At 35.6% G+C, this 25,006-nt stretch overlaps 1 protein-coding gene across 19 annotated transcripts in view; it reads right to left on the bottom strand.

Moving 5' to 3' along the window:
- LOC100117353 (kinesin-like protein KIF13A) overlaps positions 1–25,006 on the bottom strand; it is a 1,179,147-nt gene that overhangs the window by 971,763 nt on the left and 182,378 nt on the right. The window contains exon 1 of one of the 19 annotated variants that reach the window (XM_031928187.2): positions 8,079–8,828. The exons of the other annotated variants lie outside the window; for them this stretch is intronic. The gene's annotated coding sequence lies outside the window, so the exon portion shown is untranslated. Of the gene's footprint in view, positions 1–8,078; positions 8,829–25,006 lie in introns of those variants that run through there. 19 annotated transcript variants of the gene reach the window in all.

The following is a 25,006-nucleotide window of genomic DNA, read 5'->3' as shown; positions in this document are numbered from 1 at the left end:
AGTAATGTATCTTGAAGATTTTAATGAGAACTTCCTAATAATCATAATATTTTGCTTCCAAAATTTCCCCTTTAGCAAAATAATTATGATCGAAAATTAATTTGCGATAACTTCTTAAAATTTTGGCCATACGATTCTCATCTTTTTAAGTACAACAATACAAGAATATGTCATGAGATAATAGGTTACACAAAGTTATTTTCAGCAATAAGTGCAATATACTATACTACGCTGCGAATGTCTCCATAACATTATTTATGTGCAACTTTAATGGTAAAAGAGTGCCTTTTACAAAACGAATCGCAGTTGCAGAGAGCCGAACGCACGAAGTAAGCATCTATCTACACAAAGATTCTGAGGAAAAAGGACAAGATTTTTCAGGCTAGAAGTTGTCTTTATCTATTTTTTTTTCTTGCATCGTTTACAAACGTGCATCAATATTTGTTTGAGAGGACAGAGGAACACACAGCAGCAGAGTACATCCGGCCTTGTGTAAACATGAAACATAGCCTAAAACAGTGGTGTTTCGCGGAGCTGCTTGGTGCGCACAAACTCTCGCGAATCTGTCTATTGTGCGTTATTGTGCATGATTGTGCGTTTATCAAAAAACCTTCGCACTACCACTAGTGTATCGTTCGACAAAATTAATGTGTCTAATACTTAGGCGCCGAATACCTGTCAAGACTCAACGTAAGCACTCGCGTGGATCATCACAAACACGATATGTTCTACATCAGCGAACATCTTGTGACCCTTGGTTCATATCGGTGGACTGGAAACTGTGCACCGGCCAATCGGTTTAGGACATGCAAAACTGCTTTAACAGAGTCGAGCAAGATCGACACCGTGATCCACGGAAAATAAGCTCGTCTTCAATTTCACAAGCTCTCACCGCTCTATGGTTGTTCGACTCGTATTTCAGCCTCCTCAACGGCAACTATGTGCTCTCTCTAAGACCTTATACGCTTGTTTCTTCGGAACGAGTCGACAATAAACGACAAGGTCTTCCTTCTTTTCCCGTTACAGTGGTTTCGGTCAGCCCTCACATATTAGAGCAGCACGGTTCGCCACAATTGGCGAGCGCCGCAACGACAACTCCTGGAGCTGCTCCGACGACCAGCAAATGGCACTTGGTGCTCAAGACAATCAAGCCGAAAACGGCACGTTAGACAACGAGAGCCCGAGAACGAGGCGACGCGGCCCCCATAGATCGGCAGTGCCGGAAGTCCGACCAACCTCAAGCTTAGCATACCCGTGACACCCGGCAACAAATCCAAGCCTACCGCTGCTGCCCGCCAGCATCATCAAGACCCCCACGCCCCAGATGATCAGGGTTGCTCAATAGCAACAGCAGCAGGTCCTCAAAGACAAGATACGCAAGATAATAAGGCTCTCGAGAGAAAGTTCATCTTCCGAACTTTAATTAATAGTATATTGTACAACAAGGGGCGAAAATGGGCTTTTCCAAGCGAGGATGATGTTTGACGACGAGTGGACGTCAGGGCGCCGTAGACGCCCGAGACGGACACGAGTGCCCAAACATCATCCGAGTCCGGAAAAGCCCATTTTCGCCCCTCGTTATTGACCATGCTTTTTATAACAAGTGTATAAGGAAGAACATTTTTGTCGCCTATGAAATAGATCGAGAATAGAGTTTTTCGAGTCGTCCACTACGATGTGCGTGTATAGGTGCATATATATATAAAAAATCAAAATTTTGGAAAATATGGAAAATTGGAAAATTTTGGTAATTTGGAAAATTTGGAAAAATTTGGAAATTTGGAAAATTTGGAAAAATTTGGAAATTTGGAAAATTTTGGAAATTTGGAAAATTTTGGAAATTTGGAAAATTTTGGAAATTTGGAAAATTTTGGAAATTTGGAAAATTTTGGAAATTTGGAAAATTTTGGAAATTTGGAAAATTTTGGAAATTTGGAAAATTTGGGAAAATTTGGGAAAATTTGGGAAAATTTGGGAAAATTTGGGAAAATTTGGGAAAATTTGGAAAATTTGGGAAAATTTGGGAAAATTTGGAAAAATTTGGAAAAATTTGGAAAATTTGGAAAAATTTGCAAAATTGGAAATTTGGAAAATTTTGGAAATTGTTTCAAAAGTTTTTAACGATTTAAAGCTTTAGTAAGGAGATGGGAAAAATAGATCGAGAGGGGCGAAAACGACCTTTTTCGCTCCTCTCGATTTCCAATTCTCAAATTATTTTAGGCTCGTTCTATCTTATAGGGAGCGAAAATGGATTAATTTATACATGTATTGTGACCAGGGACTCTTGCTCTACATTTTGTCTGACGCTCGGAAAACCCTATTTTCGGTCCACTTTATAGGCACCGAAAATGGTCTTTTTTATGCACGTGTTATAAAAACGCATGAAACAAATATAAAATCGGTTTGAAAAACACCTTTTACAAGGTAAAATATTGGCAACTATAAGTTTGGTCTCCTCCCTGGTAGAAAATAACCCAAGAGTTGATTATGCTTGGCCAACGAACCTGCTAAAAACGTCACTTTAACCATCAGTTTACCGTTGATAAGCATTTCTACCAGGGCATCTTCAAAATCTGTACATTTGTATAAGAATTTTATTCTAATCTCTCCTTCAAAATTTATAAAATCATTGAAAGAATTGCCAAGTGTTTGCAGCTTGCAAAGTTTCTTATAAATATACGTTACTGAATGTAGTAAAATCAGTTTTATATATGTCAAGCATCAAGCATAAATATACGTTAATGAATATAGTGAAATCAGTTTTACACATGTCAAGCATCAAGCATTAAAGTTCAGCAGGTGAGATAAGATCAGCTGACTAGTGGTTTTTAAAATAAAAGTTACAATTTTCAAAAATATTATTTTAATGCACACTTGCCGTCCCGTCGTCTTATAGTTTATCGATGAAACATTCGAATTGTTACTGTTGTAATCCGTTGGTAAATTAAGAACAATGAGGTTAATGTTAATGAATAATAATTATTAATTGATACATGGCAATATCAATAGTCGACAGTACGTCCGCTCAGCTTGGAGTCTTACAGGCAAGAGAGAGATACAGAGTATAGTTCAGCGTAGCATAATCTGACTCCACGAAGCCGAGTGTACAATACAGTATGCGCTTAGAGTATATACGCGAGGCATGCGCACTATACTCGCGTTCGCTTGAGCTTGTCTCGCTGAGCGAAATCGTCGTCAACTAGTAAATGGCGCGACAAGTACCTTTTTGTGTATTACGACTATTGTAAATTCACATATTCCAACAGTTATTATTAGGGTGTAAATCTGTTAAATCATATTTAAATTACAACATTTTTTTTTATTATAATCCAAAAGGAGCTTTGCTTTATTGTAAAAATCTTTAAATATATACGTGAAAGCAAAGAAAAAATCTCAAGCCGAATTTGCAAAATAATAAATATTTTTGGAATCATATAGTAATATTATTTTTGCTTTAATAATTTTGCTTTACGATTCTTTTTTTTTTACCATAAACTTTTGCGTGTGGATGAAGTGTTTTATTGCATTTCTCTGTTTTCATTAAAAAGGCAATAAATGTGCATATTTGTGTAGGGAATAATCGTTAAGTAATCACATCGTAGACTATAAGACGACGGGACGGCAAGTGTGTATCAAAATAATATTTTTGAAAATTGTAACCTTTTTTTTAAAAACCACTAGTCAGCTGATCTTATCTCACCTGCTGAACTTTAAAGCTTGATGCTTGACATGTGTAAAACTAATTTCACTACATTCATTAACGTATATTTATAAGCATATACAGAAACTTTGCAAGCTGCAAAAACTTGGCAATTCTTTCAATAATTTCATAAATTCTGAAGGAGAAATTAGAATAGAATTCTCCTACAAATGTACAGATTCATGAAGATGCCCTGGCAGAAATGCTTATCAACGATAAATTGTTGGCTAAAGTGACGTTTCTAGCAGGTTCGTTGGCCAAGCATAATCAACTGTTGAGTTATTTGCTATCAGGGAGGAGATCAAACTTATAGTTGCCAGTGTTTTACCTTGTAAAAGGTGTTTTTCAAATAGTGTTCGGGTTATGTATGGCCGTTTAGCGAGATTTGAATTTCGCGCCGCAGCGCGTCGATCGCTGCGGCGAGAGCGGGCGTGCGCGTGCGCGCCGCCAGGGGCGTATCCTTTTTGCGCGGGATTGGGGCTTGCGAGCACGTGCCTGTCAGTTCTGACAGCTCTTCCCGAGGAACCGGACGACTTTTGCATCTTGTAAATAACTTGCGTCTACACCTCTAGTATTTGCGTGCGATTAAAGTCGTCACTCATGTCCTTTTCAGGACGGTCGACTCTACTTGTAATTCCGTGCGTCGCGTATTGTGTGCGAATTACGAGCGGTGTGCTGTGTGTGTGTGTTTTCTTCGTGTGTTGGGACGTCGGCCACGTTCGAGTTTCCTCGGCGTGCCGATCTCCACACGGCGATCGCTACCTACGCGGCAGGGCTGAAAAGGTCTGCCCGTGGTCCAGGATAGGTTCCCTCGAGACGTCGAGGCGTCCTGCGACCGAGGAAGGTGCATCCCACCCACGTGCGGCCAGGGCTTTACGTCGCGCCGTCCACGTTTCGTTCTGCGAACAAGGTAGGAGAGCTCTCCAGCGTGCGAAAGGTACCTCGCGGCGAATTTAGCGTTTAGTCATAATTGCGTTTTTCTCTCTCTCTCTCTTTATTTGGTCTATCCTAGAGTCACTTTGCATTGTATAATTTCATTATTTCTTCAATAAAGCTATTTGCTTGTCCCGGCTTTTCTCTCTTCTCCGTGAGAGTTTTTACGCCGAGACAAGTCGTCTCTTTCCCGCGCAATTCATTGTGTTTTTATTGCGTTTGATTTATTCACCTAACCTTCCCTCACTCATACCACCATTTTAGTTTAAACATATATATATATATATATATATAGAACTCAGTAGCTTTTCTTCAAATAGTCTATTTCTTTAAATTTGAGCCGATAAAATGATGTAATTAAGGCGTAGCACATATATATGAATAGATATGTGGCATAAAACCACAGGTCAAAGCAATGGTAGCTATAAATAGCAGGATATGTGATTCTTTAGGATTTTAGAAATAGGTCCTTTTCACCGTCCATACCACTTTTTCCCTACAATAGGTAGCGGAAAAAGGGAACAAATTTAGAAAAATACATTACAAGAAGAAGAAAATTACTTAATTAGTTTTTTTTTAGTCTAAATTTGCGTGAAGCACGAATTTTAATCACTTTTCTTTGGATTTCTACCCTCTGTGCGAGGCCCGCTGTCTTTTCTCTCGACGCTGGACAGCTCGCTTTCCTTCGGCTGCCACTACACGGGACTTCTATACCGCTCGCTTACGCTGCCTACTGACCAGTGCACGCCGTTCTTGATCGTTAGTCAGCGGCGCATGGACTAAGCAACTATTCTCGCCCGCGAAATTTAAACACGCTTACAACAGACAGCTCCGCGACTCGCAATAACACAGAATGTGCATTCTTTGTTCCAGGACTCAATACAACAAAATGTCACCGAGGTACGTTTCCTTTACTTGTGACAGGAGGACGGAAACGGGGCTTATAGGCCAGCTTCTAGGGAAATGTTGACTTCACTTGTGGTCTACCACTCGACGCAAACGCATCGGCTCGTGCTTAAAATTAAATTTTTGGAGACCGAGAATTTGCAATTAGTGCAGTAACGATTTGTGCGATTAAGTCAAGTGTGTGCGAGACTAGCTGTAGGTGAATAGACGTCTTAATTTGCTATTTTCCACTGTACGTCTGATGTGACATACTTTAGCTTGATACGTTGCAAGAGAGTCTTACGGTCGACGAGTTTGACTCCAAAATCTCCCAGTTGAGATCAGACCAGCGCAGTCAACACCGCTAGGAAGCATAACCCGGTGAGTAACCAATTCGTCGACGTCTCTCGACATCAAAGTAAACAGTAAAAATAACAGCAAGTGATTCCTAAAATAGTGTTCATCGCAGTGGTGTGTACAATTTGTGAATTTGCGTATGTGAGTGCATGTCGTGAATCCCGAGATAGAGAAATTCGCGATAGATTTATTTTGTTGTGTCGCGTCCGCAAAGTTAAGGAGACTGAACCACCTCAAAAATATAAAAGCTTTGCGGACATATTTTTATCAGAAAAAAATTATTTATAACATAAATGTGTAAATAACATGTAAAATTTTGTTATTTTATATACAAAAGCAGAAGTTTCTTTTACTGAATTGTTATTATTTATTATATATAACCAGAAACAGTGTTACAAGAAAATATGATTTTTGTTCACCTACCGCAGAATTCTGATTGACTGGGGCTACGGATTTAACTCCACCAAGTCTTATTTTGTTAGTTAGACATAATTCTGCCATGAATGTGGGGATTTGGAAATAACAATCCCAGTAAAAAGTTACAGCCTCTCAAAGCCAACATTTTTGTATTTAGCTGGATTTTATTAAGAATATATTTTTAAGGTGGTTCAGTCCCCTTAAATTACGCGAGTTTCTCGGTATCAGTATGGCCGCGTCGGCTATCACCCCGTGGCGATTCGTAGCTTCGGCCATCTTTGCGTCGATTGCGAATTTGCGTGTGCGAGTACTTGCGTTGAACACAGTTATTTTTGTAAATTGAGATTGAGAAATTATTTGTGATTTAATTGAGTTTTTCGGATGTAGTAAAATTTTACGTCACATTACGTGTTTATAATATGCGACGGGGTATGATGGGTATCAAACTTTCTGTTGTGCTTGACGGATGAGACGTGAAATTATTTTGAATATTCTTTTCGTAGAGATTATTTGACTGATTTAATCCTTGCTTTTTGTGTTTATTCATCGCAAAGCGAATTCTGAAATACTGTGCTAGTCAACCGTCTAGCAATAGCACGCTTTGTCATAAGAATTTAGTCAGGATAGCACATAGTTAGGGTGAAACAACGTTAATTTCCAGCCAACGCTGATGGCTTCCGCGACTTCGCCAAAGATTTCCGTGATCAGATTAATTGAATTTACTCTTCTCTTCAGTTTTCATTAGAATAGGATAGCTCGGTTAAATTAATAAACACTTCGTCCGAATGACTTTTACTAAAATTTATGAGTATATTTTTTGCATGAGACCTAAACACCTGCTTAATTCCCTATCAGAACACACGTGAACGTATTCGTTGAATTAATACAGCCAACCACGAATTCCGAGTAGTTGAATTTAGCGGATCGCCCTCTGGGGTCACGCGCTTCATTTAGCTAACCAGGAATGCATTCACCTGGCCCACAGGAAAATTGGGTATTGATAATTAGAGATTTTTAATGTTTTATTTTTTGCAGCTGGTACGTATACATCATCAATTATATCGGTTCGTTGTATCTTTTATTTTAGCTACTAGTTTCCAAGATTTATTTTTATTTAAACAATACATTTTTTAATTCATGATGTTTTGCTAATCTTCACTATCTATACTATTTAACGCCTCATCAAGTGTACAAGGTTTATCTACTTTACAATAATGTCCGGAAATATCATCAGTACTATGTTTTCTAAACTTTCTTTGTCTCTACACTCTCTTTTTTGATTTCTTTGCATTTCTTTGTTCTTTATTGGTTCCATCCAAACTTCTATAGTATCGCTTTCATCGTCGTCATTTTCACTTAGATTAATATACTTTACATTCTTTTCAATAATATCAACGTGCCATGTTAGTAAAGAGGATAAAGACACACTCGACGATCGATATGGCCAGAAATCATCAGGCTCTTTAGGCGATCATCAAAGATAGGCCTTATCTTCTATAGTAGTGATGCCACCAGAGGGACGCTGCTTGTGTGTATCGGCAGCTTGAAGGGGACTCTATTCCAGAGGCTCCACACACTTATGACTACCCCACAGCGAGCAGATAGTTGAGTGAAGAATCACACTCTCACTACCACACCTGCGCGTCGCAGGATTCGACGATGGGAAAGGCGAGGGAGTAATAATAAATAAATTTAAATTAATGTAAAAAGATATATGCATGTATTGATTTACTATAATACAGAAAAGATCGCAATCTGATATGCTAAAATAAGAGAGGGAATTTACCTCGAATGACCGTTCGAGAGAGCTATGCTCGTTGCATGCTGAGTATTCGGTCGATTGGACGGTAGATGACGATCGCTGTTTATCTATCGACCAGATCAGAGACCAAATGATTCCGTCTGTGCAGCGGTGCTCCTTATATATTTGGGGCTGACACTCTCTCCAGTGCTATATACTCGCATTTTACCAACACTAATTAAATTCATATTGATATCTTTTGCATAAAAAACTTTACTCATATCTACTTTATTTTGTTTACCATAAGCATCAAAATAAGTTACTACGTTAGCGATTTTAGTTCCTTCTATACATCTATAGTCTTTCAAATAAATATTAACCGGTTTATTGAGTGCAATTGATTTTTCAAAGTATTTTTCATTGTTTACAATATGATTAGTATGCCAGCTGTTGAGTAACCAGTCCATCTCGTAATTACATAACCTGTTTGTCTCGTCGTTCGTCGCCGTGCATGTTGTAGCTACCAATGCGCTTACTCCTCAGCTGCTTTGCTCGTGCTTAGTACTTGGCTTTTTGCCTCTGCTGGCAGTGGTTTCCGTGCCCTCTTATGAAGTTGCCTCTTCCGCTTCTATCTCTGCTTTGGCCACATGCTGAACCTCGCCATGTTCCGCCGTTTTGTATTGCTTGGCCACTGTCTTGGCACTCTTGTGCAAAATTCCCAATTTTTCTATACTTGTAGCACTTTCTTTTTGCTGTTACAGAGGCGTACGATTTTCTTTCTTCATGATCTTTTGATTCTTCATTCCTGCTAATTTAGTTTTTACGCAGTATGCTATCTGGTCTTCCTCTTTTAAGGGGTCTAGCCTGGGTTAAATCCTGCAAAAAAAAATTAAAAAATATTCTCCTTGCCAACAAATTTTTTATTTAAAGTAATTCGGAGAAAAATTCTATTAAAAACATATAAAATATACAGCACTTTTACCGAAAAAAAAAACATGTATATACCTTGTAAAATCATTGACAAAAATTCTAGACTTTTCACTATATAAAGTGTTTTCAGTCACATTCCACTGCTTTGTGAAAGATCCGGACCATCTTCTTTACTCTACCCGGGCTTAAAATGTGCCTTTAACATGCCCTCTCAGACCTAATGAAAGACATTTCTAAAAAATATCAATTAAATATTGTTAGCAACAAGTATATTGTGAAAAATATTAATTAAAATTATTAGTTACATATAAAACGTATGGATGATAATACTTAATTAATATTTTATAGTAATGTCTTTCATAAGGTCTGAGGAAGCTTGTTTAACGTACATTTTGAGCCCGGGTAGAGTAAAGAAGACGGTCCGAATCTTTTACAAAGCCGTGGCAAGTGACTAAAACACTTATTTATATAGTAAAATTATTTTTTTCACATTACTTCAAATAAAAAATTTTTTGTTAGGAAGCATAATTTTTAGTTTTTTGCAAGATTTAATCTGGCTGGACCCTGGAGCGTATTAATAGCTTATATGACTGTACTGTTTACAACGCAATCGCTGCATAGGTCACCAAATACGCGCATATCAACGGCTTGGACTCATTGTCAGACTAAAGCCTCATTCTTTCGAATCACACCACCCAGGCAGTTTGAAAAAGGGGATGCATGCGGGCGCTCGCTCTCGATTCCGAAACTCACGATTCAGCACTAGACAGGTAGTTTTGACTCGGAGAAGACAGATAGGATCATATACTTAGAGACGCACATTCTCTGAGGTCACTTTAACACAAGTTTCACTCTTTCATACAATCTATGTATTGTGAATTACGGTAATTAAACAGACACATTTACCGATGATCTCTCGTGTTCTTGGTTATTATTTCAATCTAGAGATGGGAAGAAAAGGTGATCCTTACCTGTGAACCCATCATCCTATCCAACTTAAGGTATGTCAAGTAAATTTTAATAAAAACCAACAATTATATCCTGGGAATCCCTAGGTCCATTGGGCCTGGCATAAATCCAGGCTGGGCACCAGTGAAAACTTTTACAATTCAGATAACTATCAACTGAGTCAAAATTCTCCATAATATTAAATTCCGTAGTTAGTTAGATGCCGTAATGGAATACGAAAAATGACGAAATGAAATCCATCTGATTCTAGAATATCGAACTTTATTGAACATATTGATCTCAAAACACAGAATATATTCACACACAAGATTAACAATCCCAAGACTTTTCAAAGACGGTTGCAAGAATTCCAAACGTCAGCGAAACCGGCACTACTTTTGCACACTCAATTAACGATCGCATTACAACTCGCGGCCGTAACCGTGGCATATCCATCAAAAGGAATTATTAACACCTCGATAAGTCACATACAGGGAATGTAACAGCAGAAAAAGTCAATTCCAATAGATATATTGCAATTGTTAAAAGTTAGAAATGAACACCAATTGTAAGTCCGAGATAAAATGGTATTGTTAGAAGACGAAGACTCTACTATAAGATATCCGTGAAAGACATACGGTGACATACATATTTCAGTGATACAGGTACCAGCTCAGATAGCGGCTAAGATCACTAAGCTACAAAAGATCAGAATAGGATAGGTCAACTATAGAATCTGGATGGCTAACTGCAAAAATGAGCCGCTTAGGTGTTATAAATGCCTGGGTTTTGTCCATATCGACAGAAATTGCTCAGTAACTGAAGATAGAAGTAAGCTTTGCTTTAAATGTGGAAAAAATGGGCATAAAGCGAAGAAGTGTAAGAACCAACTTTGTACTCTGTAAAGGAGGCACAGGTAGAAAAAGTGACCACACAGCTGGTAGCAACGCATGCCCAGTTTAGCGAGCTGCGTTAGAAGCCACTGACCGACAAAAATGAAAATAGTGCAGTTAAATATAAACCACTACGCGACTGCACAGGACCTACTGAGCCAGTAGGTCCGTGAGACAGAGATCGACATAGCCATCGTCTGTGAACAATACAGAGACCTGGACGAACCATCGTGGGATATGGACAGTACTGGTAAAGCGGCGATATGGGCATGCAAAAACGCTGCTTTCAAGGAAAAAATTACAACACGTGGATCTGCGAATGATAAGGTCGAACAGGTAATAGAAAATATTGCCCAAGCCTGCGACGCAACGATGATAAGGAGATCTCCCAATAATAGACGACCGCCAGTATACTAGTGGGATAGAGAAATCGACGCTGCCCGCAGCGAGTGTCATCAAACCAGAAGACAAAAACAAAGGCACAGAAAGAAATACTACAAGACTGGTCGAGGTCAAAAAGTAGTAGACACCCGAAACAAAGAAATGAAGGATGCTAAACAGATACTCAAGAAAAAAATCCGAGAAAATAAACGCCGGTGCCTCAAAGAGTTACAGGACGAGGTTGAGCTGGATCCCTGGGGGCGACCAAACCAAGTAGTAATGAAGAAGATAAAGGGAGGTTATATTCCTCCTCCTGAAATCCCGGAATTTCTGGGGCCTATTGTTACTACGCTGTTTCCCCTTTAACTGGAAATAACAGCTATTCCCGTAGCAAAGGCAAATGACGAAATCATTCCAACAATCACCACAGAGAAATTACTGGCTGCATGCAAAAGAATTAGGAACAACAAGGCTCCAGGCTTGGATGACATACCCAATATTTTATTAAAAGAAGCTATCCAGGCACGCCCCGATGTCTTTGTGGGCCTGTACAATTCATGTCTCGAAAAAGGGGCGTTTCCTAAGAATTTGAAAAAGCAACGCCTAGTACTTCTACCAAAAGGAGATAAGCCATCTGGAGAAACTGCCACATACAGACCACTCTGCATACTAAACACCACGGGCAAGAGTTTAGAGTGCATAATCGGCGTTAGAATAGACCAAGTCATTAAAGAACCAGGTGGATTAGCGGAATATCAATAAGGCTTTAGGAAAAAAAGCTCTACTCTTGACGCCGTAAGCTTAGTAGTCGGCACCGCTAGAACTGCAATAAAAGAAAAAAGGTGGAAAGAACGAGCCGAGAAATACTGTGCTATTATTACACTGGATGTTAAAAATGCGTTTAACTCAGCCAGATGGGGCAAGATACACAAGGGTCAGTGTTTGGCCCATTATTGTGAAACATCATGTACGATGGAGTACTTAGGCTAAAGCTACCCTACCGAACAGTATCAAAAGATGCAGTGTGTGTTATCTCAGGTGTGCCGCTTATTGACCTTCTAGCAACAGAATGAAAGAATGTATACGAAGAAAGTAAATATATTACTAGCAAAAAACGCTCGCTTCGCTCGCGATTTACAAATTAATTGTGATGATATTTAAGGGGATGTCGTCCTAAAAAACACTGTTTTTCTATTACATAAAACTTTTTAAATAAAGTTTGCTAATAAAAACTGAGTCTGTAGCGCCATAGTGTTAAGTTTAATGAATCGTTTTACCAAAAGAAAATTTCCATCAGACTTTTTGTTTTTCTAAAATCTTGAAAATACGAACAGATATTTACGCGTACTTCGTCGTACTCATGCGATTGCAGCGCCAACCTCAAAATCTAATTTTACATAAAACTTTTTAATTAAGCTTGCAAATGAAAAACCAAATTTGTAGCGCCGTAGTGTTAAGTTTATTAAATCGTTCTTCTAGAAGTTTGAAAATACAAAATACTCCGTGGTGGATTTGCGAAGCTTTTGCACCGACATACCCTTATAATTTGATGTGTCATTATTAAATATATTGTTAAATATTAGATGTACACTTGATGGTAGTTAATTCTTGTGGAACGTTTTTGAAATGCTCCAATAAGATTGCCAGATTGATAAATTCTAATCAATCAAAAGCACGCCTTCGGAAACGTTTCATAAGAATTAATTACCGTCAAGTATAAATGAATATATTCAATACAGCCAACATTCTACAAAGGTAGTTTTAGCTACTAGTACACAGGACCGGCTTTAAAATTATAGAATAAAATAGAAATAAATTTTGAATATTAAAAAATGTTTTTAAACTCTTTGTAATTATTTGATGACAGTATTAATTATATTAACAAAATCTAACAAAAAAATAATATTAATTAAATTATTTTCATTTACATTTATAAAATAATGTAATACATAATACAATATTCACTTTTATATTAAATGATTACGATATCTTCAATCCATAACGAAAAAGAAAAATAAAGACAATTGAAAAAAAACGTTATGAAATATAAATAACGTTTGCAGGTAAACATTATTTATTTATTGCGGTAAACATTATTATTTAAACATTATTATTAAAATTCACTCTCTGAATCTCAGATTACGCACGTTGTGTCATACAATATCGTACGATACTATTATTCTTATTATATTTTCTTTATTTGTATTATATTTTGCCTATCCTGAATTTACAAGTTGATCAATGATTACTTCATCTAAGATTTTTTCAACTCTCTGTCAAAGTTGGGAAAATAAGAAAATAGCGGCGATTTACGCATCAAAATCACTAAATCAACCAATTATAAAAATGTATCAAAAAAGTCACAATTAAATGTATCCTTGTAGAATAGAACTTTGCACACAACGAAGACGCATTTGAATTTGCGTCAAAGACTAATTCATTTCAGTTTTATCGCGAAGACTATGAAGACTATAGTATATATATTTTAAACTCTTGCGTCAAAGCAGAGATTAGTAGAGAGATTGCCGATGAGCATGGGGCGAAGCTTGCCATGCAACATTCAGTCGTAAGCTACTGCCGCCTCGCGGATTTTCGCCCGAACTATACGCATCGAGTAGTAGGGACGGTAGTAAGCATGTCGAGATGGAGGGGAGCTTTCGCGATCTCATGCATCAAAGCAGACGCATTATAATAAATAAAATTATTTATTAAAATGTAAATATGACCAATAGTTTTATATCCAGTCCTCCTTTTTGTCCTTTACAGCTACAACAATTACAATTAAATAAAATTTAAAATGTTGATCATTGACTATTCAAAATTATTTCTTGTAGGTTCCTTATAAAATGTTTCAAAATGTTTAAATTTATGAACAATTTATGTAGTTAGCTTCTAAAATACTTCTATATTTGTTAAACGTGATAAATAAAAAAAAAATATAAACAAGTATAAAATTATGAATAAAAATTTATATAATTTATTTTATATCATTAAGATTTCATCAATTAATATCTGTAAATGTGCAGGTATATATGATTGTTCTATTCATTAATACTTTTATATAATGATACAATCGGACCGTAAGGAGCGTATTAGCGAACAATCATATTCTGTAAAATGTTTGGGAAAAACTTTTCAATCGATATTTTAAGAAAAACACAACACTTCACAGGGCGAGCTAATTCGCGGAATCTAGCGACGTCGCGCGCGAGGCGATGTGCCTTTATTTTGATCTGTCAGTTAGTGTTTACATCGCCGTCGCGAGCATCGAAATCGAACACGTGTAGTTGCGTTTTTTGAGCAAATTCGTGTGTTTTTTTCGTGTTTTTTGTCTCGTTAAGTGCAATAGTAGTGCAAAATGGCCAAGCAGTTAACAGTGTACGAGTTTTGTAAATACATCCGCTGCAACAATGGAAAGCTCACAGGTCATCGCTTGTTTCGTTTTCCAATGGATCCAGAAAGACAACGATTATGGATTGAAAATTCAGGTAAGTGAAGTTGATTTCATATTCATTAAGAGGTTGAGCGCTACATGACCCATACATATCAATGCAAATTTTCGATTGCTATTGTGTAACTGTTAAATGCTGCTTCGACCAAAAGAAGTCGATAACCCCTATTTTCAAAACGATTACACATCATAATTATTTGCTTAGCACTCAACCTGTTAAAGAATTTTCTGTTTTGATATTAATTATGCATCTGTTTTGATTATTAATGTTGAAGCTCTGACAAAAATAGATAGAAATAACAAGTGGCTTTATGTGTAAGCTATGAAAATATGCTACTTTTGATCAGCTGATGTACAACATGTTCGTAGCTCAGTGTTCTGATGATAACCTGCTAATCTGCGGATGTGGGTTCAAGTTCGCCTCTGGAAATTTTTTTTTTCTAAAGTATTTAAAAAAATATTTATTTTTAGTCAACTACTTAATTCAAGCAGTCTTTTTCAATTAAATTAATTGTATTAATTAATCGAAAATACGTATTATCTGACTGCAGGTATTAAAAATAGATAGCAGCATACATTTTTTTCAACAGGTACTGTATGCAGCTGTCAATCTGCTCGCTTTTCAATGACAGCAGTCATATAATAACCAAATTATGTTTATAGCTTACACATAGCGCCACTTCTTTGTTTAATTGAACTCCTATATGTGAATTTAGGTTCAACGTGATTAATTAAATAATTTGTTTTGTTATTTTAAAGTTCGATTTAACAAAGAAATGGCGCTATGTGTAAGCTACAAACATATGGGACTTTTGATAATTAACACGGATAATGTGTTCGTAGCTCAATGGACCACAGCATCGCCTACAAACCTGACTGTTCTGGGTTCGAGTCCAACCAACGAATTTTTTTTTTACTTTGAATTGCAATCATATTCGAGCCTAGGAAATTTTGTTTATTTATTTTTGTAAATGGTATTATTTTGTATTAGGTATTAATTTAATGATATATCATGAAATGATCTTAATTTTTGCATCCTCTTAGAGAAAGCTTTGTAATGGTAAAATTTTCGACTTGATCGAAAACGGATTAGAAATTAATTGTGATGTCATTGGAGTTCAAATCGCGTGTTTTTTTTTAGTTTGTGGATTCGGGAAAAAAATTGGTTCTGCCAGATAAATTTTATTTTGGCAGTTTATTGTTTTTCAAAAACATTATTTACGTTTATTATATCGTCTCATTACAAATAATTCAGCTAAAATGCATTTAAAAGAGAATAAAAGTACCTAATTTTGGAAAAAGGTAAATTTCTAGGTGTCTTGGCAAAGTTTATTCCGAATATTTAAAAAACCATAGGTTTTTTAGTTATTGATGATTAAATTTGAATTTGAAAAAATTTAAATTAATGATTTTAAAAAAAAGCTAAAAATGAAATAAAAATTAAGGGATATTAATAAAGGGATACGTCAAAGTAGAATTAATTAATTTATTTATTATATTTATTATATCTAATTTTTTAGTGAAATAACAAGTAAGTTGTGTAGTATCTCGGTTATTTATATCCCTAAAATTCTACAAATTGAAAACGTTATATAAATTGAAAGTACTTTATTTTATAATTTAAAACAATAATACAAAAAAAAATCAGGAGGAAGCTAACTGGCAAGGACTTGGCAGCGTCTTTTGATATGAAATATATCTACGCCGAATTAAAATTTTAATATATGCGAAAAATTTATAATCCATCATTCTTCCGTTAAAAATTTTACATTCATTTTTTTCAACCATTTTTTAAGCGAAATGTTAATCACAGAAGTGTCCGGGGTCACCTAGCACATCAATTTTTATAAATGTACATATTTTTTGTGTGTATTTTGCGGTATACACGTGCAAAAGTTTATAATCCTTTATTCGACTGTTAAAAAATGTACATTTCTGTTTTCTTTTAACATTTTTTTAGCAAAATATTGATCAGAAAAATGTCTTTTTTTTTTTGGACATAAATAGTTTTACAGATAGTTAAAAGAAGTAGAGGATTATATAGTTATATTATCGTATGCATATATGAATACAAATGATATAATATAACTATATCAATATAATCTATAATCATTAGACACATATAATAATTATATTTAGATCAATATTTAGTGAATTATCCTGAAAACGATGTTATGTCATTAGAAATCAATTTTAATATCAAACATTTTTTAAAAATTACGTCTTTTTTCTATTAAGTTATGTAAAATAGCACAGAAACTTAAAAATGATGGTAAAGCTGTATTATAATCCCGCAACCCATGCAACCACACACCCCACGTTACTGTATATTATTTTTTATAAATAATTAAATAATTTGTTAGTTACATCCATTTATATTAAGTTACATTATTTTTTATTAAATTTTAATACAACAAATTTTAATTTACTTATTATATATAAATAAATATTCTTATTGAATTTATTAATTAAAAAAAAAACATTTTTTCATGTTATAATTTGTTTTCAATTAAAATATAATTTTGTAGGGAATCAGCTGCTATCTAACTGGTCCCCCTCGTCGATAAGAACAGCTGGTGTCTGTAATCAACATTTTCAAGATGAAGATTTCGTGGACGTTGGTAAAACCAGGTTGCGGAGGATGTAACAGCAGCAGCATCAGAATGTGCAACAAATACATCAGCAGCAGGATGTGCTCGCAGAAGATCAGCAGCAGGATGCGCATCAACAACAGCAGCAGAATGTCAACCAGCAGGACCAACAGCAACAACAGCGTGACGACCAGCAGAAATTTAATTTTATGAATTTAGATGATGAATTTATCTGAATAAGTATACATGTTTCTAACGGAACATATACAACTTATATAGATAATTTCTGCAACTAAATGAAAGTTAAAAAGATATTTTTTTCAAACTGATGGGCTTTTAGTAAATTAGCCTATAATCGGGCGCTTTGTGCGCGCGCGCGCGCGTGTGTGTGTGTATCGCTTCATCGCATTAGAGACAGCTTCAAATATTAGGTTTTCTTTTAATACGAGCGATATCGATTACGCACTTGTTCCGCGCGAGAGAAAAATCAATTTCCTCGTTATTCCACGACGTCGGTCCGATTTCGTAAGGCGCAATCAGAGAAAAACAGCCACAAAGTAATTGCCGCGCGCTGAAAAAAGCCTCCGGCGGTGGATCTTCTCGGCGCAATCAAGTGCTTCTCCCTCTCTCTTGCGTCGGCGAGTCAATCAAATTCATCCACTCCGAGAAACTTTATAGAGACGCTCCGCTAGGCGCTACTCGCAAAAAAGCTCCTTCATTATTCACGAGCTGCCTTAATACACGCCGCGCCGAAAGATCGAGCATTAAAAGCTTTCTCTCTCTCCGACGGCATAACGGAAAGATACTTTATATCCCCGTTTACGATGCATATCTACCCTCTCGACGCTTATAATAAAGTCGCCGCTCGTGGTATATATCCAAGAATTTGGCGTCGCGGTTTTCTTTTTTGCATTCGATAAACAGACGGTATAATGTGCGGCGCTTCTCTCGCGCCGAGAGTATAGGTACACATAGTTACGGAAGGGGGCGAAAAACAAGTACTATACATTCAACGGCCAGTGTTTTTTTCCTTTTGTCGCTTTGCATGCTTCTCGTCGCGACGACGACGTGTTTCGAGAAAGAGAGAGAAGATCGAGAACGAGTATATATACGTTGAGTCACTTCGCGCGCGAGCTCGAGCTGTCGTCTAGACAAAGACGAGATGATGCGCCGCTACCGCTTCTTCTTCTTCTTTGTGGCTTTGTCTCGGCTGCGTAAATATATATATATATATATATATATATTTCGACGCGAGCGCTTTCTCGGAGATTGTCTGCCGCTTGAATTTTTCAACTCGGAACTGTTCCGATTCGCGCGAATTAAGTGTACCAATTGGTGGAGGAAGGAAGTAGGTGGAGTTGTTGGAGGATGGAGGCGACTTCTGTGGTATGTAGGGTACGCTACTGGCGATGGGTCCACGGTTATATTTTGAATTAAGTTATGAAAAAATAATGTAATATTATTTAATTTAAACATGTGGTTGAATTATTTGGTATTACTATTTTTCTCATAAAATAATTCAAAGTATAATAAAAAAGAAACAACGCGCCTGAAACAGTACCTCAACGGTGGTGTGGAAAACTGTACATTTATCACTAAATGAATAAATATTAGTTGATCCTCTTAACATTTATTATCACAAATGCATTTCTCAATATAAATCATTTTTCACAAATATTCATTTGAAATATAGAATGCCATTTATAACAAATAATTTGTATGTATAAATATTTATGAAAATGTATTATTATTTATATTTGTTGAAAAATATTTAATAATTTATTGCACAAGATATAACATACATATATGTATAATATACTGGTAGATTTGTCGACTTAATAATCCATTGTTGTTTTTATATTCTTTTTGTTGTTGTTGTTGAAGAATCGCATATGTATATATATTATTGAACTATATGACTTGAACTTGAGTGCATAAGAATACCGAGTTACGACGTTGACCGCGCCGCCACGAACGTTGTTAGAGTCATTCAATTAAAAACAGCATATGTTTATCGAGAGGATATGATGGTTTGTTGGTTTAATTCAATTATGTTTAAGATCATTTATTTCGCATTTTTAAAAACATTTGCCATTGCTAACGACTTACTTTTTTAAAAGTTAAGTTTTTGAGATTTTAGTCAATTTTAGTAAATTTTTTTAGGTATTTCATATTTCTCCTAAAAGTAAAAGATAAGCATCTTTAGCACCTTTTGACTATGGTTTTATTCTAACATACCCTCAAATGATTTCGACACCTAGACACCAAAACCAAGTGCGAACTACCTAGACCTCGTCATCGGCCACCATGTACACCTAGACGCCGTTCCCGTATGATTCATTAACCTAGACACAAAATACCATGGAGCCCACCACCTAGACCTCGTCATCGGTCACATTCTACACCTAGACACTACCCTCGAATTATTTTAACACCTAGACACAAAAAATTACGGAGCGCATTACCTAGACCTCGTCATCAGCCACCCCGTACACCTAGACACCGTCTTCGAATATCCATTTATCGTCTCCATTTATCTCGACCAAAATTGCAGATTTCATCTTGTGATATACATAAAAAAAATTAATTAATTGCGTCTATTTTTTTTTCAATCGTTTTAACAGCTTCCAATCTACCTGGACCAAATCTTGAAAATGTTTTTTAGTAGGAATATATATTTTTATCATATGTACCTGTCTATACCATTAAATAGTTTTTTATTTATAAAATACATCAAGTTTTATGGTATAAATGCAAAAAAAATCCGGACAGACGGACGGACGGACAGACGGATATTTTTTAAGTTCTTTCACTGCTAAAAACTAATTGAAATTTGATACATCTGACTTTTTTTCGATAACCTAAATGATTTACGTTCAAAGAACATTTATACCGTAAAATAGATTTAATTTGTTTGTTTTTACGAGTTTCAGAGGCTTTTTACAAAATAGACCAAATATAATTTTTTTTAATTGTTTTCACTGCTTCCAATCTACCTGGACGAAATCTTAAAAATGTTTTTTAGTGAAAATGTATATTTTTATTATATGTACCTGTCTTTACCAATCAATAGTTTTTTGTTTATAAAATACATCAAGTTTTGTAGAATAAATGCAAAAAAATCCCGATGGACGGACATTTTTTAAGTTCTTTCACTGCTAAAAACTAATTGAAATTTGATATTTTTTTTTCGGTAACTTAAATGATTTTAGTTCAAAGAACATTACTACTGTAATTTTTTTCTTTTTACGAGTTTTAAAGGGTTTTTACAAAATCGACCAAATATAAAATTTTAATATAGTGTAAATATTAGAGTCACAAATAACGATCAATTGTTTAAATCTTGGTTATTAAACTTAAGCGAGCAATAAATTGCACACTTAAATTTGAAAAACAAAACCACGCAACTTTAATATCCAATGATATGTTATCTAGAAGAAATTTAATATATGAAAATTTAATATTAGCACCGACTAATATTGATGTTTTAAAAATTAACGACGAAATATTAGATTGATTAATTGGAAGGAGAAAGTCATACATATTTAAGTATTGATTCGGTAAACACAGAAAAAAATGAAGATATGTTTAATTCAATATCAATAGATTTGTCCATTCATCAACATTCAGTGGACTTAGAAGTCCATACGATTGTAATTTTATTAAGAAATTTAAATTTAGATGGTGGTTTATGCAATGAAACTAGATTAATGATACACGAATTACGATCTTATGTTATTAAAGCTAAAATTATTACTGGTACCTCTAGGTAAAATTATCTTAATACCCCGAATTGATTTAAGTCCTATAATTGAAGAAGTTTCATTTACCATGGTACGAAGACATTTCCATTTAGATTAGGATTCGTAATGACTATTAATAAATCTCAAAGTCAATCGTTTGATAATTTAGGATTATATTTACCGTCTTCAGTTTTTAGTCATGGTCAATTATATGTTGCTTTATCGTCAATACGTCAAAAAAATGATTTAAAAATATTATTATCAGAAGATTCAGAAAAGAATAACAGAAAACCAAGATGATAAAATTGATTATTTAAATAAATGTTTTAATGATAATCCAAAAAATTATATTAAAAATGTTATATATAGTGAAATTTTTGAATATACATTATAAAATTTTTAATATGGTTATGTATAAGTATGTTCTGCCTAAAAAACAATAAGCATCAAAAAAATAAAAATAGCAGCAACCAATTTCATTGCCATTGATAGTGCTTTTATATTATCATTTTTATATAATAAATTAATAAAATAGCAAAATATAATTATGTGATTATAAAATTGTTATATAGTAAGCATCAAACAAATAAAATAGCAGCAACTAATTTCATTGCCGTTGGTAGCGCTTGTGCATTATAATTTATATATTCAATAAATTAAATAATAAAGTTATTCAAATATTATTAAATTTACAGTACAAAACTACATTTTAAATTAATATAAAAGCTGCTTCTAAATTTCAAATTATATTAACAAATTCATGGTATAGAATATGTATATAAAAATTTAAAAATAAACCATGTGTGTAATATAAATTTTGAATTTTGAATTTATTAATGGGAACTAAGATGTATAATTCGTAAATGAACTACTGAAAAACTGTAAATTTACTACAAATTTAGTAAAATATTCATTTCAAAATAGTAAAATTACAATTTTGTGTAGTAATATAACAACTTTTAAAATGTCTTCCATAATTTCCTACTTTGAGAATAGTAGCTCTACAAAACCTCTTTTTACCGGGTACATCACATTTATTCGACAATAAATCATAAGTTGCTTCAATACGAAAATAATTTTAAATAATTTTAATAATTAATAAATTGAAATATAACAATAGCAGCGACCAATTATATTTTTTTGTAGCGCTAATATAACATCTACTATAGATAATATATTATAAAAAATAATAAATGAAAATATCAATAACCAAAATAATTACAATTCAATTTTGATACAAATATGTGCTTTTAATGGTAGAATTTATTAAGCATTTTAACAGATTTATTAATTGAATAAACTTTACTAAATTATATTATCTTTAACATTTACTTTTTTATAATAATTGTATTGACCATGAATTATTTATCCTAACTATTCAAACAATATTAAATAAGTAAGCGTACAAAACTTATAATTTTGTTCCTTAATATACGCATATATTGCCAATAATATTAATGCGGGCTTCTTTCGACATGCTATGTAATTTTTCAATGTGTATATATATATATATATATATATATATATATATATATATATATATATATATATATATATATATATATATATATATATAATTCTGATATTAAGATTATTATGTATTATAGTATTAACATTTTATGCATATTTGATATGATTTATTATACATAATTATTACAACTATTTAATTTGTATTTAACTTGTAACGAGTTGAGCACCGCGGCTAACTCGTAGCGGTAGGAGTATCGCTGCGCCGCGACGAAACAGGGTAGACTCACGCGCGCGAGGAAAAACACGTGCGAATTTGGGAATAAGAGCGAGAGAGGTAGAGATAGCTCTCGGCCCAACGCAGGTGTTTCGTGGGTGTAAAGGAGTCCTCCGCCACATCGAGGGAACGCGATGCAGTCGTTTAACGCGTTATTCGTTGATCAAATTTACACCCCGTTACAAACTCTAATTATATTTTGATAGATTGGTAGTTAAATTTAGTTTCATAAAAATTGAGGTAATTATATTTATTTACCCATTGTTATTTCGAAAAAATGATAGTTTCAACCCTGTTAAATGTAAAGTGTATTATTAATAAACTAATAAACTCGGATTGGAATATAATTTTTTTCTTGGTCTACATTCGCACACACACACACACACACAGATATCAAAAATAAAATTTTCACTTCCGGTCGACTTTGTCCAGGTGTTAAAATCACCTTCCGAATGACGATACATAGTCTATGATACAGTGCACTAAGTATACAACAAATGTACCAAAAGAAATTTTTACTTGCAGTAGATGATGTCCAGGTGTCAAAATCACCTTCCTAATGACGAGACATGGTCTATGATACAACGCACTTTAGTCTTAGTCTTAGTCTGTTGGGTGGAGGTGAACTGCGGCGGCCCCTGCACGGGGCCGTGCAGGTCGAGCACTCAGGCGAAGCCCACTGTGCTGTGCCTCTTGTACCATAAGTAATGACTTTATAAACCTTTGTTTATGGCTTCGGCAACTCGGCAAATTGATGCCAAGATTTTTAACCTTAGCTCTTCTAACCCCAACATGGGATCCCCCACACCCTCTGTCTTGTCCCTGCGAAAGCTGGGCATTCACACAGCAGGTGGGAGGTGGTCTCCGTTTCGTACTCGCACCACTTGCAGCTCCCGGGGTCTCTTAGTCCCAGGTTACACAGGTGGTATCCTACTCTCCAATGTCCCGTCAGTCAGCTAAAGGCCAGCTTTAACCTATTCCTGCTTAAACCCATAATGGTCCGCAGCCACTCCTCAGGTGGGCTGCTGCCTATCAAAGCCCTAGCCTGTTTTAGTCCATTGTCGCTCAGTTGCGAGTTGAGCCAGTCTTTAATTGCTCTATTAACCTCGCAGGTGGGAACAGCGACTGCGCACTTTCTTGCTCGAATGCCGTCCGTACCCCTACCCGCTAGCCTGTCTGCCTTTTCGTTACCCACTACGCCAGAGTGTCCTAGCACCCACACCAGTCTCACTGCGTTGTGTTCTGCCAGTGATTTTAGTGCCTGTCTGCACCTTAGCACCTCTTTTGAGGAGATACTGATACTGTCTAGCGCCATGAGAGCTGCCCTGCTATTCGAACAGAAGCTTACAGTTCTTTGCCCTGTGCCTCTCTTTAACAGCCATTTAGCAGCTTCTGTAATTGCCTCGATTTCTGCCTGGAAAACCGTAACATGGTGGTCAAGCAAACACACGATTTCTTGTGTGTCCCCCTTTTCCCAGGCACCTGCTCCTACACCGTTCTCATTTTTTGAGCCATCGGTAAACCACACCACACTGTTTTCGAGGAGTTCGTGTAAACCCGTTTTTTATTTTTCCCTTTCTGGAATTACGATCAAGAACGGCTTAGAGAAATAAATTCTATCCGCCATTCTGTCGCAACCTCTTTCCTCCATTAGCGGCATTACTTGTTCTAGGAGTACTGCATTCTTGAAATCCGAACAGTTTGTTGATTCCGCTATTCTGCAGAACGTCCTGCACGCATTTGCCCTTATTACCTTGCCTAGTGAAGGAAGTTCCAACAGTCTTTTCATGGCGGCCGTAGGTGCCGATCGCATGGATCCCGTGATTCCTCTCATAACCAATCTTTGCACCCTGTCTAGTGCCCCTGTGTAAGTCTTCAACTCACATTTGTGGCCCCATACCAGTGTCCCATGAGTGAGTCTTGGTTTGATGATTGCATCATATAGCCATCTCACTTTATCCGGTTCTAGGCCCCAGGTATTGCCATATCCCTCCTGTAGGTCCAGAATGTGCCTATCGCTTTCTCGCATTTATCTTTGATATGTTTCCCCAGTTGAGTCTGTTGTCGAGCGTGACTCACAGGTATTTGACCTCCTTTACCAATTTCAGGGGAACTCCATGGAGTTGAAGCCCTTCCATCGGCTTGGTTATATACCTGTTCGTACACAGTATGACACTACTTTGTTGGGGTTAACCCCCAGTTTTACTTTATTACACCATTTCTCCACCAGGCCCAGTTCAAACTACATATGCCTGTGCGTTTATACCAGCCTCGTTCAGGATGCAGAGCAAG

The sequence above is a fragment of the Nasonia vitripennis genome, assembly GCF_009193385.2.
Source record: "Nasonia vitripennis strain AsymCx chromosome 4 unlocalized genomic scaffold, Nvit_psr_1.1 chr4_random0004, whole genome shotgun sequence".
In the NCBI taxonomy this organism is placed as follows: Eukaryota; Metazoa; Arthropoda; class Insecta; order Hymenoptera; family Pteromalidae; genus Nasonia; species Nasonia vitripennis.
This window is presented reverse-complemented; position numbering and strand designations above follow the sequence as displayed.